Raw genomic sequence first — 12,243 nt, forward strand, 5'->3', positions numbered from 1 at the left:
ACAACTACTAAAAGTTGTTGTAACCAGCGCTGGCAGGTCTTCGGACACAGCCTGTGTTGTAGAGAGCGCGGAGCCTTCCTGCCCAACGGGAGCCTTTTTTTTTTTACTTCTGGACCCAACTCGAGCTCTAAAAGTTGTAACAACTACTAAAAGTTGTTGTAACCAGCGCTGGCAGGTCTTCGGACACAGCCTGTGTTGTAGAGAGCGCGGAGTCTTCCTGCCCAACGGGAGCCTTTTTTTTTACTTCTGGACCCAACTCGAGCTCTAAAAGTTGTAACAACTACTAAAAGTTGTTGTAACCAGCGCTGGCAGGTCTTCGGACACAGCCTGTGTTGTAGAGAGCGCGGAGCCTTCCTGCCCAACGGGAGCTTTTTTTTCTTTTTTTTTACTTCTGGACCCAACTCGAGCTCTAAAAGTTCTAACAACTACTAAAAGTTGTTGTAACCAGCGCTGGCAGGTCTTCGGACACAGCCTGTGTTGTAGAGAGCGCGGAGCCTTCCTGCCCAACGGGAGCCTTTTTTTTACTTCTGGACCCAACTCGAGCTCTAAAAGTTGTAACAACTACTAAAAGTTGTTGTAACCAGCGCTGGCAGGTCTTCGGACACAGCCTGTGTTGTAGAGAGCGCGGAGCCTTCCTGCCCAACGGGAGCTTTTTTTTCTTTTTTTTTACTTCTGGACCCAACTCGAGCTCTAAAAGTTGTAACAACTACTAAAAGTTGTTGTAACCAGCGCTGGCAGGTCTTCGGCCACAGCCTGTGTTGTAGAGAGCGCGGAGCCTTCCTGCCCAACGGGAGCTTTTTTTTCTTTTTTTTTACTTCTGGACCCAACTCGAGCTCTAAAAGTTGTAACAACTACTAAAAGTTGTTGTAACCAGCGCTGGCAGGTCTTCGGACACAGCCTGTGTTGTAGAGAGCGCGGAGCCTTCCTGCCCAACGGGAGCCTTTTTTTTTTTACTTCTGGACCCAACTCGAGCTCTAAAAGTTGTAACTACTAAAAGTTGTTGTAACCAGCGCTGGCAGGTCTTCGGACACAGCCTGTGTTGTAGAGAGCGCGGAGCCTTCCTGCCCAACAGGAGCCTTTTTTTTTTACTTCTGGACCCAACTCGAGCTCTAAAAGTTGTAACTACTAAAAGTTGTTGTAACCAGCGCTGGCAGGTCTTCGGACACAGCCTGTGTTGTAGAGAGCGCGGAGCCTTCCTGCCCAACGGGAGCCTTTTTTTTACTTCTGGACCCAACTCGAGCTCTAAAAGTTGTAACAACTACTAAAAGTTGTTGTAACCAGCGCTGGCAGGTCTTCGGACACAGCCTGTGTTGTAGAGAGCGCGGAGCCTTCCTGCCCAACGGGAGCCTTTTTTCTTTTTTTTACTTCTGGACCCAACTCGAGCTCTAAAAGTTGTAACAACTACTAAAAGTTGTTGTAACCAGCGCTGGCAGGTCTTCGGACACAGCCTGTGTTGTAGAGAGCGCGGAGCCTTCCTGCCCAACGGGAGCTTTTTTTTCTTTTTTTTTACTTCTGGACCCAACTCGAGCTCTAAAAGTTGTAACAACTACTAAAAGTTGTAACCAGCGCTGGCAGGTCTTCGGACACAGCCTGTGTTGTAGAGAGCGCGGAGCCTTCCTGCCCAACGGGAGCCTTTTTTTTTTTACTTCTGGACCCAACTCGAGCTCTAAAAGTTGTAACAACTACTAAAAGTTGTTGTAACCAGCACTGGCAGGTCTTCGGACACAGCCTGTGTTGTAGAGAGCGCGGAGCCTTCCTGCCCAACGGGAGCTTTTTTTTCTTTTTTTTTACTTCTGGACCCAACTCGAGCTCTAAAAGTTCTAACAACTACTAAAAGTTGTTGTAACCAGCGCTGGCAGGTCTTCGGACACAGCCTGTGTTGTAGAGAGCGCGGAGCCTTCCTGCCCAACGGGAGCCTTTTTTTTTACTTCTGGACCCAACTCGAGCTCTAAAAGTTGTAACAACTACTAAAAGTTGTTGTAACCAGCGCTGGCAGGTCTTCGGACACAGCCTGTGTTGTAGAGCGCGCGGAGCCTTCCTGCCCAACGGGAGCTTTTTTTTCTTTTTTTTTACTTCTGGACCCAACTCGAGCTCTAAAAGTTGTAACAACTACTAAAAGTTGTAACCAGCCCTGGCAGGTCTTCGGCCACAGCCTGTGTTGTAGAGAGCGCGGAGCCTTCCTGCCCAACGGGAGCTTTTTTTTTCTTTTTTTTTACTTCTGGACCCAACTCGAGCTCTAAAAGTTGTAACAACTACTAAAAGTTGTTGTAACCAGCGCTGGCAGGTCTTCGGACACAGCCTGTGTTGTAGAGAGCGCGGAGCCTTCCTGCCCAACGGGAGCCTTTTTTTTTTACTTCTGGACCCAACTCGAGCTCTAAAAGTTGTAACTACTAAAAGTTGTTGTAACCAGCGCTGGCAGGTCTTCGGACACAGCCTGTGTTGTAGAGAGCGCGGAGCCTTCCTGCCCAACAGGAGCCTTTTTTTTTTTTTACTTCTGGACCCAACTCGACCTCTAAAAGTTGTAACAACTACTAAAAGTTGTAACCAGCGCTGGCAGGTCTTCGGACACAGCCTGTGTTGTAGAGAGCGCGGAGCCTTCCTGCCCAACGGGAGCCTTTTTTTTTTTTTACTTCTGGACCCAACTCGAGCTCTAAAAGTTGTAACAACTACTAAAAGTTGTTGTAACCAGCGCTGGCAGGTCTTCGGACACAGCCTGTGTTGTAGAGAGCGCGGAGCCTTCCTGCCCAACGGGAGCTTTTTTTTCTTTTTTTTTACCTCTGGACCCAACTCGAGCTCTAAAAGTTCTAACAACTACTAAAAGTTGTTGTAACCAGCGCTGGCAGGTCTTCGGACACAGCCTGTGTTGTAGAGAGCGCGGATCCTTCCTGCCCAACGGGAGCCTTTTTTTTTTACTTCTGGACCCAACTCGAGCTCTAAAAGTTGTAACAACTACTAAAAGTTGTTGTAACCAGCGCTGGCAGGTCTTCGGACACAGCCTGTGTTGTAGAGAGCGCGGAGCCTTCCTGCCCAACGGGAGCTTTTTTTCTTTTTTTTTACTTCTGGACCCAACTCGAGCTCTAAAAGTTGTAACTACTACTAAAAGTTGTTGTAACCAGCCCTGGCAGGTCTTCGGCCACAGCCTGTGTTGTAGAGAGCGCGGAGCCTTCCTGCCCAACGGGAGCTTTTTTTTCTTTTTTTTTACTTCTGGACCCAACTCGAGCTCTAAAAGTTGTAACAACTACTAAAAGTTGTTGTAACCAGCGCTGGCAGGTCTTCGGACACAGCCTGTGTTGTAGAGAGCGCGGAGCCTTCCTGCCCAACGGGAGCCTTTTTTTTTTTTACTTCTGGACCCAACTCGAGCTCTAAAAGTTGTAACTACTAAAAGTTGTTGTAACCAGTGCTGGCAGGTCTTCGGACACAGCCTGTGTTGTAGAGAGCGCGGAGCCTTCCTGCCCAACAGGAGCCTTTTTTTTTTTTACTTCTGGACCCAACTCGAGCTCTAAAAGTTGTAACAACTACTAAAAGTTGTTGTAACCAGCGCTGGCAGGTCTTCGGACACAGCCTGTGTTGTAGAGAGCGCGGAGCCTTCCTGCCCAACGGGAGCCTTTTTTTTTTACTTCTGGACCCAACTCGAGCTCTAAAAGTTGTAACAACTACTAAAAGTTGTTGTAACCAGCGCTGGCAGGTCTTCGGACACAGCCTGTGTTGTAGAGAGCGCGGAGCCTTCCTGCCCAACGGGAGCTTTTTTTTTTTTTTTACTTCTGGACCCAACTCGAGCTCTAAAAGTTGTAACAACTACTAAAAGTTGTTGTAACCAGCGCTGGCAGGTCTTCGGACACAGCCTGTGTTGTAGAGAGCGCGGAGCCTTCCTGCCCAACGGGAGCCTTTTTTTTTTTTTACTTCTGGACCCAACTCGAGCTCTAAAAGTTGTAACAACCACTAAAAGTTGTTGTAACCAGCGCTGGCAGGTCTTCGGACACAGCCTGTGTTGTAGAGAGCGCGGAGCCTTCCTGCCCAACGGGAGCTTTTTTTCTTTTTTTTACTTCTAGACCCAACTCGAGCTCTAAAAGTTGTAACAACTACTCAAAGTTGTTGTAACCAGCGCTGGCAGGTCTTCGGACACAGCCTGTGTTGTAGAGAGCGCGGATCCTTCCTGCCCAACGGGAGCCTTTTTTTTTTACTTCTGGACCCAACTCGAGCTCTAAAAGTTGTAACAACTACTAAAAGTTGTTGTAACCAGCGCTGGCAGGTCTTCGGACACAGCCTGTGTTGTAGAGAGCGCGGAGCCTTCCTGCCCAACGGGAGCTTTTTTTTCTTTTTTTTTACTTCTGGACCCAACTCGAGCTCTAAAAGTTGTAACTACTACTAAAAGTTGTTGTAACCAGCCCTGGCAGGTCTTCGGCCACAGCCTGTGTTGTAGAGAGCGCGGAGCCTTCCTGCCCAACGGGAGCTTTTTTTCTTTTTTTTTACTTCTGGACCCAACTCGAGCTCTAAAAGTTGTAACAACTACTAAAAGTTGTTGTAACCAGCGCTGGCAGGTCTTCGGACACAGCCTGTGTTGTAGAGAGCGCGGAGCCTTCCTGCCCAACGGGAGCCTTTTTTTTTTTACTTCTGGACCCAACTCGAGCTCTAAAAGTTGTAACTACTAAAAGTTGTTGTAACCAGCGCTGGCAGGTCTTCGGACACAGCCTGTGTTGTAGAGAGCGCGGAGCCTTCCTGCCCAACAGGAGCCTTTTTTTTTTTTTACTTCTGGACCCAACTCGAGCTCTAAAAGTTGTAACAACTACTAAAAGTTGTTGTAACCAGCGCTGGCAGGTCTTCGGACACAGCCTGTGTTGTAGAGAGCGCGGAGCCTTCCTGCCCAACGGGAGCGTTTTTTTTTACTTCTGGACCCAACTCGAGCTCTAAAAGTTGTAACAACTACTAAAAGTTGTTGTAACCAGCGCTGGCAGGTCTTCGGACACAGCCTGTGTTGTAGAGAGCGCGAAGCCTTCCTGCCCAACGGGAGCTTTTTTTTTTTTTTTTTACTTCTGGACCCAACTCGAGCTCTAAAAGTTGTAACAACTACTAAAAGTTGTTGTAACCAGCGCTGGCAGGTCTTCGGACACAGCCTGTGTTGTAGAGAGCGCGGAGCCTTCCTGCCCAACGGGAGCCTTTTTTTTTTTTTACTTCTGGACCCAACTCGAGCTCTAAAAGTTGTAACAACCACTAAAAGTTGTTGTAACCAGCGCTGGCAGGTCTTCGGACACAGCCTGTGTTGTAGAGAGCGCGGAGCCTTCCTGCCCAACGGGAGCCTTTTTTTTTTACTTCTGGACCCAACTCGAGCTCTAAAAGTTGTAACAACTACTAAAAGTTGTTGTAACCAGCGCTGGCAGGTCTTCGGACACAGCCTGTGTTGTAGAGAGCGCGGAGCCTTCCTGCCCAACGGGAGCTTTTTTTTCTTTTTTTTTACTTCTGGACCCAACTCGAGCTCTAAAAGTTGTAACAACTACTAAAAGTTGTTGTAACCAGCGCTGGCAGGTCTTCGGACACAGCCTGTGTTGTAGAGAGCGCGGAGCCTTCCTGCCCAACGGGAGCCTTTTTTTTTTACTTCTGGACCCAACTCGAGCTCTAAAAGTTGTAACAACTACTAAAAGTTGTAACCAGCGCTGGCAGGTCTTCGGACACAGCCTGTGTTGTAGAGAGTGTGGAGCCTTCCTGCCCAACGGGAGCTTTTTTTTCTTTTTTTTTACTTCTGGACCCAACTCGAGCTCTAAAAGTTGTAACAACTACTAAAAGTTGTAACCAGCGCTAGCAGGTCTTCGGACACAGCCTGTGTTGTAGAGAGCGCGGAGCCTTCCTGCCTAACGGGAGCTTTTTTTTCTTTTTTTTTACTTCTGGACCCAACTCGAGCTCTAAAAGTTGTAACAACTACTAAAAGTTGTAACCAGCGCTGGCAGGTCTTCGGACACAGCCTGTGTTGTAGAGAGCGCGGAGCCTTCCTGCCCAACGGGAGCCTTTTTTTTTTTTTACTTCTGGACCCAACTCGAGCTCTAAAAGTTGTAACAACTACTAAAAGTTGTTGTAACCAGCGCTGGCAGGTCTTCGGACACAGCCTGTGTTGTAGAGAGCGCGGAGCCTTCCTGCCCAACGGGAGCTTTTTTTTCTTTTTTTTTACCTCTGGACCCAACTCGAGCTCCAAAAGTTCTAACAACTACTAAAAGTTGTTGTAACCAGCGCTGGCAGGTCTTCGGACACAGCCTGTGTTGTAGAGAGCGCGGATCCTTCCTGCCCAACGGGAGCCTTTTTTTTTACTTCTGGACCCAACTCGAGCTCTAAAAGTTGTAACAACTACTAAAAGTTGTTGTAACCAGCGCTGGCAGGTCTTCGGACACAGCCTGTGTTGTAGAGAGCGCGGAGCCTTCCTGCCCAACGGGAGCCTTTTTTTTTTTTACTTCTGGACCCAACTCGAGCTCTAAAAGTTGTAACTACTAAAAGTTGTTGTAACCAGCGCTGGCAGGTCTTCGGACACAGCCTGTGTTGTAGAGAGCGCGGAGCCTTCCTGCCCAACGGGAGCCTTTTTTTTTTACTTCTGGACCCAACTCGAGCTCTAAAAGTTGTAACAACTACTAAAAGTTGTTGTAACCAGCGCTGGCAGGTCTTCGGACACAGCCTGTGTTGTAGAGAGCGCGGAGCCTTCCTGCCCAACGGGAGCTTTTTTTTCTTTTTTTTTACTTCTGGACCCAACTCGAGCTCTAAAAGTTCTAACAACTACTAAAAGTTGTTGTAACCAGCGCTGGCAGGTCTTCGGACACAGCCTGTGTTGTAGAGAGCGCGGAGCCTTCCTGCCCAACGGGAGCCTTTTTTTTTACTTCTGGACCCAACTCGAGCTCTAAAAGTTGTAACAACTACTAAAAGTTGTTGTAACCAGCGCTGGCAGGTCTTCGGACAAAGCCTGTGTTGTAGAGAGCGCGGAGCCTTCCTGCCCAACGGGAGCCTTTTTTTTTTTTTTTTACTTCTGGACCCAACTCGAGCTCTAAAAGTTGTAACAACTACTAAAAGTTGTTGTAACCAGTGCTGGCAGGTCTTCGGACACAGCCTGTGTTGTAGAGAGCGCGGAGCCTTCCTGCCCAACGGGAGCCTTTTTTTTTTTACTTCTGGACCCAACTCGAGCTCTAAAAGTTGTAACAACTACTAAAAGTTGTTGTAACCAGCGCTGGCAGGTCTTCGGACACAGCCTGTGTTGTAGAGAGTGTGGAGCCTTCCTGCCCAACGGGAGCTTTTTTTTCTTTTTTTTTACTTCTGGACCCAACTCGAGCTCTAAAAGTTGTAACAACTACTAAAAGTTGTTGTAACCAGCGCTGGCAGGTCTTCGGACACAGCCTGTGTTGTAGAGAGCGCGGAGCCTTCCTGCCTAACGGGAGCTTTTTTTTCTTTTTTTTTACTTCTGGACCCAACTCGACCTCTAAAAGTTGTAACAACTACTAAAAGTTGTAACCAGCGCTGGCAGGTCTTCGGACACAGCCTGTGTTGTAGAGAGCGCGGAGCCTTCCTGCCCAACGGGAGCCTTTTTTTTTTTTTACTTCTGGACCCAACTCGAGCTCTAAAAGTTGTAACAACTACTAAAAGTTGTTGTAACCAGCGCTGGCAGGTCTTCGGACACAGCCTGTGTTGTAGAGAGCGCGGAGCCTTCCTGCCCAACGGGAGCTTTTTTTTCTTTTTTTTTACCTCTGGACCCAACTCGAGCTCTAAAAGTTCTAACAACTACTAAAAGTTGTTGTAACCAGCGCTGGCAGGTCTTCGGACACAGCCTGTGTTGTAGAGAGCGCGGATCCTTCCTGCCCAACGGGAGCCTTTTTTTTTTACTTCTGGACCCAACTCGAGCTCTAAAAGTTGTAACAACTACTAAAAGTTGTTGTAACCAGCGCTGGCAGGTCTTCGGACACAGCCTGTGTTGTAGAGAGCGCGGAGCCTTCCTGCCCAACGGGAGCTTTTTTTTCTTTTTTTTTACTTCTGGACCCAACTCGAGCTCTAAAAGTTGTAACTACTACTAAAAGTTGTTGTAACCAGCCCTGGCAGGTCTTCGGCCACAGCCTGTGTTGTAGAGAGCGCGGAGCCTTCCTGCCCAACGGGAGCTTTTTTTTCTTTTTTTTTACTTCTGGACCCAACTCGAGCTCTAAAAGTTGTAACAACTACTAAAAGTTGTTGTAACCAGCGCTGGCAGGTCTTCGGACACAGCCTGTGTTGTAGAGAGCGCGGAGCCTTCCTGCCCAACGGGAGCCTTTTTTTTTTACTTCTGGACCCAACTCGAGCTCTAAAAGTTGTAACTACTAAAAGTTGTTGTAACCAGCGCTGGCAGGTCTTCGGACACAGCCTGTGTTGTAGAGAGCGCGGAGCCTTCCTGCCCAACAGGAGCCTTTTTTTTTTTTTACTTCTGGACCCAACTCGAGCTCTAAAAGTTGTAACAACTACTAAAAGTTGTTGTAACCAGCGCTGGCAGGTCTTCGGACACAGCCTGTGTTGTAGAGAGCGCGGATCCTTCCTGCCCAACGGGAGCCTTTTTTTTTTTACTTCTGGACCCAACTCGAGCTCTAAAAGTTGTAACAACTACTAAAAGTTGTTGTAACCAGCGCTGGCAGGTCTTCGGACACAGCCTGTGTTGTAGAGAGCGCGGAGCCTTCCTGCCCAACGGGAGCTTTTTTTTTTTTTTTTTTACTTCTGGACCCAACTCGAGCTCTAAAAGTTGTAACAACTACTAAAAGTTGTTGTAACCAGCGCTGGCAGGTCTTCGGACACAGCCTGTGTTGTAGAGAGCGCGGAGCCTTCCTGCCCAACGGGAGCCTTTTTTTTTTTTTTACTTCTGGACCCAACTCGAGCTCTAAAAGTTGTAACAACCACTAAAAGTTGTTGTAACCAGCGCTGGCAGGTCTTCGGACACAGCCTGTGTTGTAGAGAGCGCGGAGCCTTCCTGCCCAACGGGAGCTTTTTTTTCTTTTTTTTACTTCTAGACCCAACTCGAGCTCTAAAAGTTGTAACAACTACTCAAAGTTGTTGTAACCAGCGCTGGCAGGTCTTCGGACAAAGCCTGTGTTGTAGAGAGCGCGGAGCCTTCCTGCCCAACGGGAGCCTTTTTTTTTTTTACTTCTGGACCCAACTCGAGCTCTAAAAGTTGTAACTACTAAAAGTTGTTGTAACCAGCGCTGACAGGTCTTCGGACACAGCCTGTGTTGTAGAGAGCGCGGAGCCTTCCTGCCCAACGGGAGCCTTTTTTTTTTACTTCTGGACCCAACTCGAGCTCTAAAAGTTGTAACAACTACTAAAAGTTGTTGTAACCAGCGCTGGCAGGTCTTCGGACACAGCCTGTGTTGTAGAGAGCGCGGAGCCTTCCTGCCCAACGGGAGCTTTTTTTTCTTTTTTTTTACTTCTGGACCCAACTCGAGCTCTAAAAGTTGTAACAACTACTAAAAGTTGTTGTAACCAGCGCTGGCAGGTCTTCGGACACAGCCTGTGTTGTAGAGAGCGCGGAGCCTTCCTGCCCAACGGGAGCTTTTTTTTCTTTTTTTTTACTTCTGGACCCAACTCGAGCTCTAAAAGTTCTAACAACTACTAAAAGTTGTTGTAACCAGCGCTGGCAGGTCTTCGGACACAGCCTGTGTTGTAGAGAGCGCGGAGCCTTCCTGCCCAACGGGAGCCTTTTTTTTACTTCTGGACCCAACTCGAGCTCTAAAAGTTGTAACAACTACTAAAAGTTGTTGTAACCAGCGCTGGCAGGTCTTCGGACACAGCCTGTGTTGTAGAGAGCGCGGAGCCTTCCTGCCCAACGGGAGCTTTTTTTTCTTTTTTTTTACTTCTGGACCCAACTCGAGCTCTAAAAGTTGTAACAACTACTAAAAGTTGTTGTAACCAGCGCTGGCAGGTCTTCGGCCACAGCCTGTGTTGTAGAGAGCGCGGAGCCTTCCTGCCCAACGGGAGCTTTTTTTTCTTTTTTTTTACTTCTGGACCCAACTCGAGCTCTAAAAGTTGTAACAACTACTAAAAGTTGTTGTAACCAGCGCTGGCAGGTCTTCGGACACAGCCTGTGTTGTAGAGAGCGCGGAGCCTTCCTGCCCAACGGGAGCCTTTTTTTTTTTACTTCTGGACCCAACTCGAGCTCTAAAAGTTGTAACTACTAAAAGTTGTTGTAACCAGCGCTGGCAGGTCTTCGGACACAGCCTGTGTTGTAGAGAGCGCGGAGCCTTCCTGCCCAACAGGAGCCTTTTTTTTTTACTTCTGGACCCAACTCGAGCTCTAAAAGTTGTAACTACTAAAAGTTGTTGTAACCAGCGCTGGCAGGTCTTCGGACACAGCCTGTGTTGTAGAGAGCGCGGAGCCTTCCTGCCCAACGGGAGCCTTTTTTTTACTTCTGGACCCAACTCGAGCTCTAAAAGTTGTAACAACTACTAAAAGTTGTTGTAACCAGCGCTGGCAGGTCTTCGGACACAGCCTGTGTTGTAGAGAGCGCGGAGCCTTCCTGCCCAACGGGAGCCTTTTTTCTTTTTTTTACTTCTGGACCCAACTCGAGCTCTAAAAGTTGTAACAACTACTAAAAGTTGTTGTAACCAGCGCTGGCAGGTCTTCGGACACAGCCTGTGTTGTAGAGAGCGCGGAGCCTTCCTGCCCAACGGGAGCTTTTTTTTCTTTTTTTTTACTTCTGGACCCAACTCGAGCTCTAAAAGTTGTAACAACTACTAAAAGTTGTAACCAGCGCTGGCAGGTCTTCGGACACAGCCTGTGTTGTAGAGAGCGCGGAGCCTTCCTGCCCAACGGGAGCCTTTTTTTTTTTACTTCTGGACCCAACTCGAGCTCTAAAAGTTGTAACAACTACTAAAAGTTGTTGTAACCAGCACTGGCAGGTCTTCGGACACAGCCTGTGTTGTAGAGAGCGCGGAGCCTTCCTGCCCAACGGGAGCTTTTTTTTCTTTTTTTTTACTTCTGGACCCAACTCGAGCTCTAAAAGTTCTAACAACTACTAAAAGTTGTTGTAACCAGCGCTGGCAGGTCTTCGGACACAGCCTGTGTTGTAGAGAGCGCGGAGCCTTCCTGCCCAACGGGAGCCTTTTTTTTTACTTCTGGACCCAACTCGAGCTCTAAAAGTTGTAACAACTACTAAAAGTTGTTGTAACCAGCGCTGGCAGGTCTTCGGACACAGCCTGTGTTGTAGAGAGCGCGGAGCCTTCCTGCCCAACGGGAGCTTTTTTTTCTTTTTTTTTACTTCTGGACCCAACTCGAGCTCTAAAAGTTGTAACAACTACTAAAAGTTGTAACCAGCCCTGGCAGGTCTTCGGCCACAGCCTGTGTTGTAGAGAGCGCGGAGCCTTCCTGCCCAACGGGAGCTTTTTTTTTCTTTTTTTTTTACTTCTGGACCCAACTCGAGCTCTAAAAGTTGTAACAACTACTAAAAGTTGTAACCAGCGCTGGCAGGTCTTCGGACACAGCCTGTGTTGTAGAGAGCGCGGAGCCTTCCTGCCCAACGGGAGCCTTTTTTTTTTACTTCTGGACCCAACTCGAGCTCTAAAAGTTGTAACTACTAAAAGTTGTTGTAACCAGCGCTGGCAGGTCTTCGGACACAGCCTGTGTTGTAGAGAGCGCGGAGCCTTCCTGCCCAACAGGAGCCTTTTTTTTTTTTACTTCTGGACCCAACTCGAGCTCTAAAAGTTGTAACAACTACTAAAAGTTGTTGTAACCAGCGCTGGCAGGTCTTCGGACACAGCCTGTGTTGTAGAGAGCGCGGAGCCTTCCTGCCCAACGGGAGCTTTTTTTTTTTTTTACTTCTGGACCCAACTCGAGCTCTAAAAGTTGTAACAACTACTAAAAGTTGTTGTAACCAGCGCTGGCAGGTCTTCGGACACAGCCTGTGTTGTAGAGAGCGCGGAGCCTTCCTGCCCAACGGGAGCCTTTTTTTTTACTTCTGGACCCAACTCGAGCTCTAAAAGTTGTAACAACTACTAAAAGTTGTTGTAACCAGCGCTGGCAGGTCTTCGGACACAGCCTGTGTTGTAGAGAGCGCGGAGCCTTCCTGCCCAACGGGAGCCTTTTTTCTTTTTTTTTACTTCTGGACCCAACTCGAGCTCTAAAAGTTGTAACAACTACTAAAATTTGTTGTAACCAGCGCTGGCAGGTCTTCGGACACAGCCTGTGTTGTAGAGAGCGCGGAGCCTTCCTGCCCAACGGGAGCTTTTTTTCTTTTTTTTTACTTCTGGACCCAACTCGAGCTCTAAAAGTTGT

This window comes from Amblyomma maculatum, chromosome 7 (genome assembly GCF_055883805.1).
Source record: "Amblyomma maculatum isolate TAMU_Amacu chromosome 7, ASM5588380v1, whole genome shotgun sequence".
Classification (NCBI taxonomy): domain Eukaryota; kingdom Metazoa; phylum Arthropoda; class Arachnida; order Ixodida; family Ixodidae; genus Amblyomma; species Amblyomma maculatum.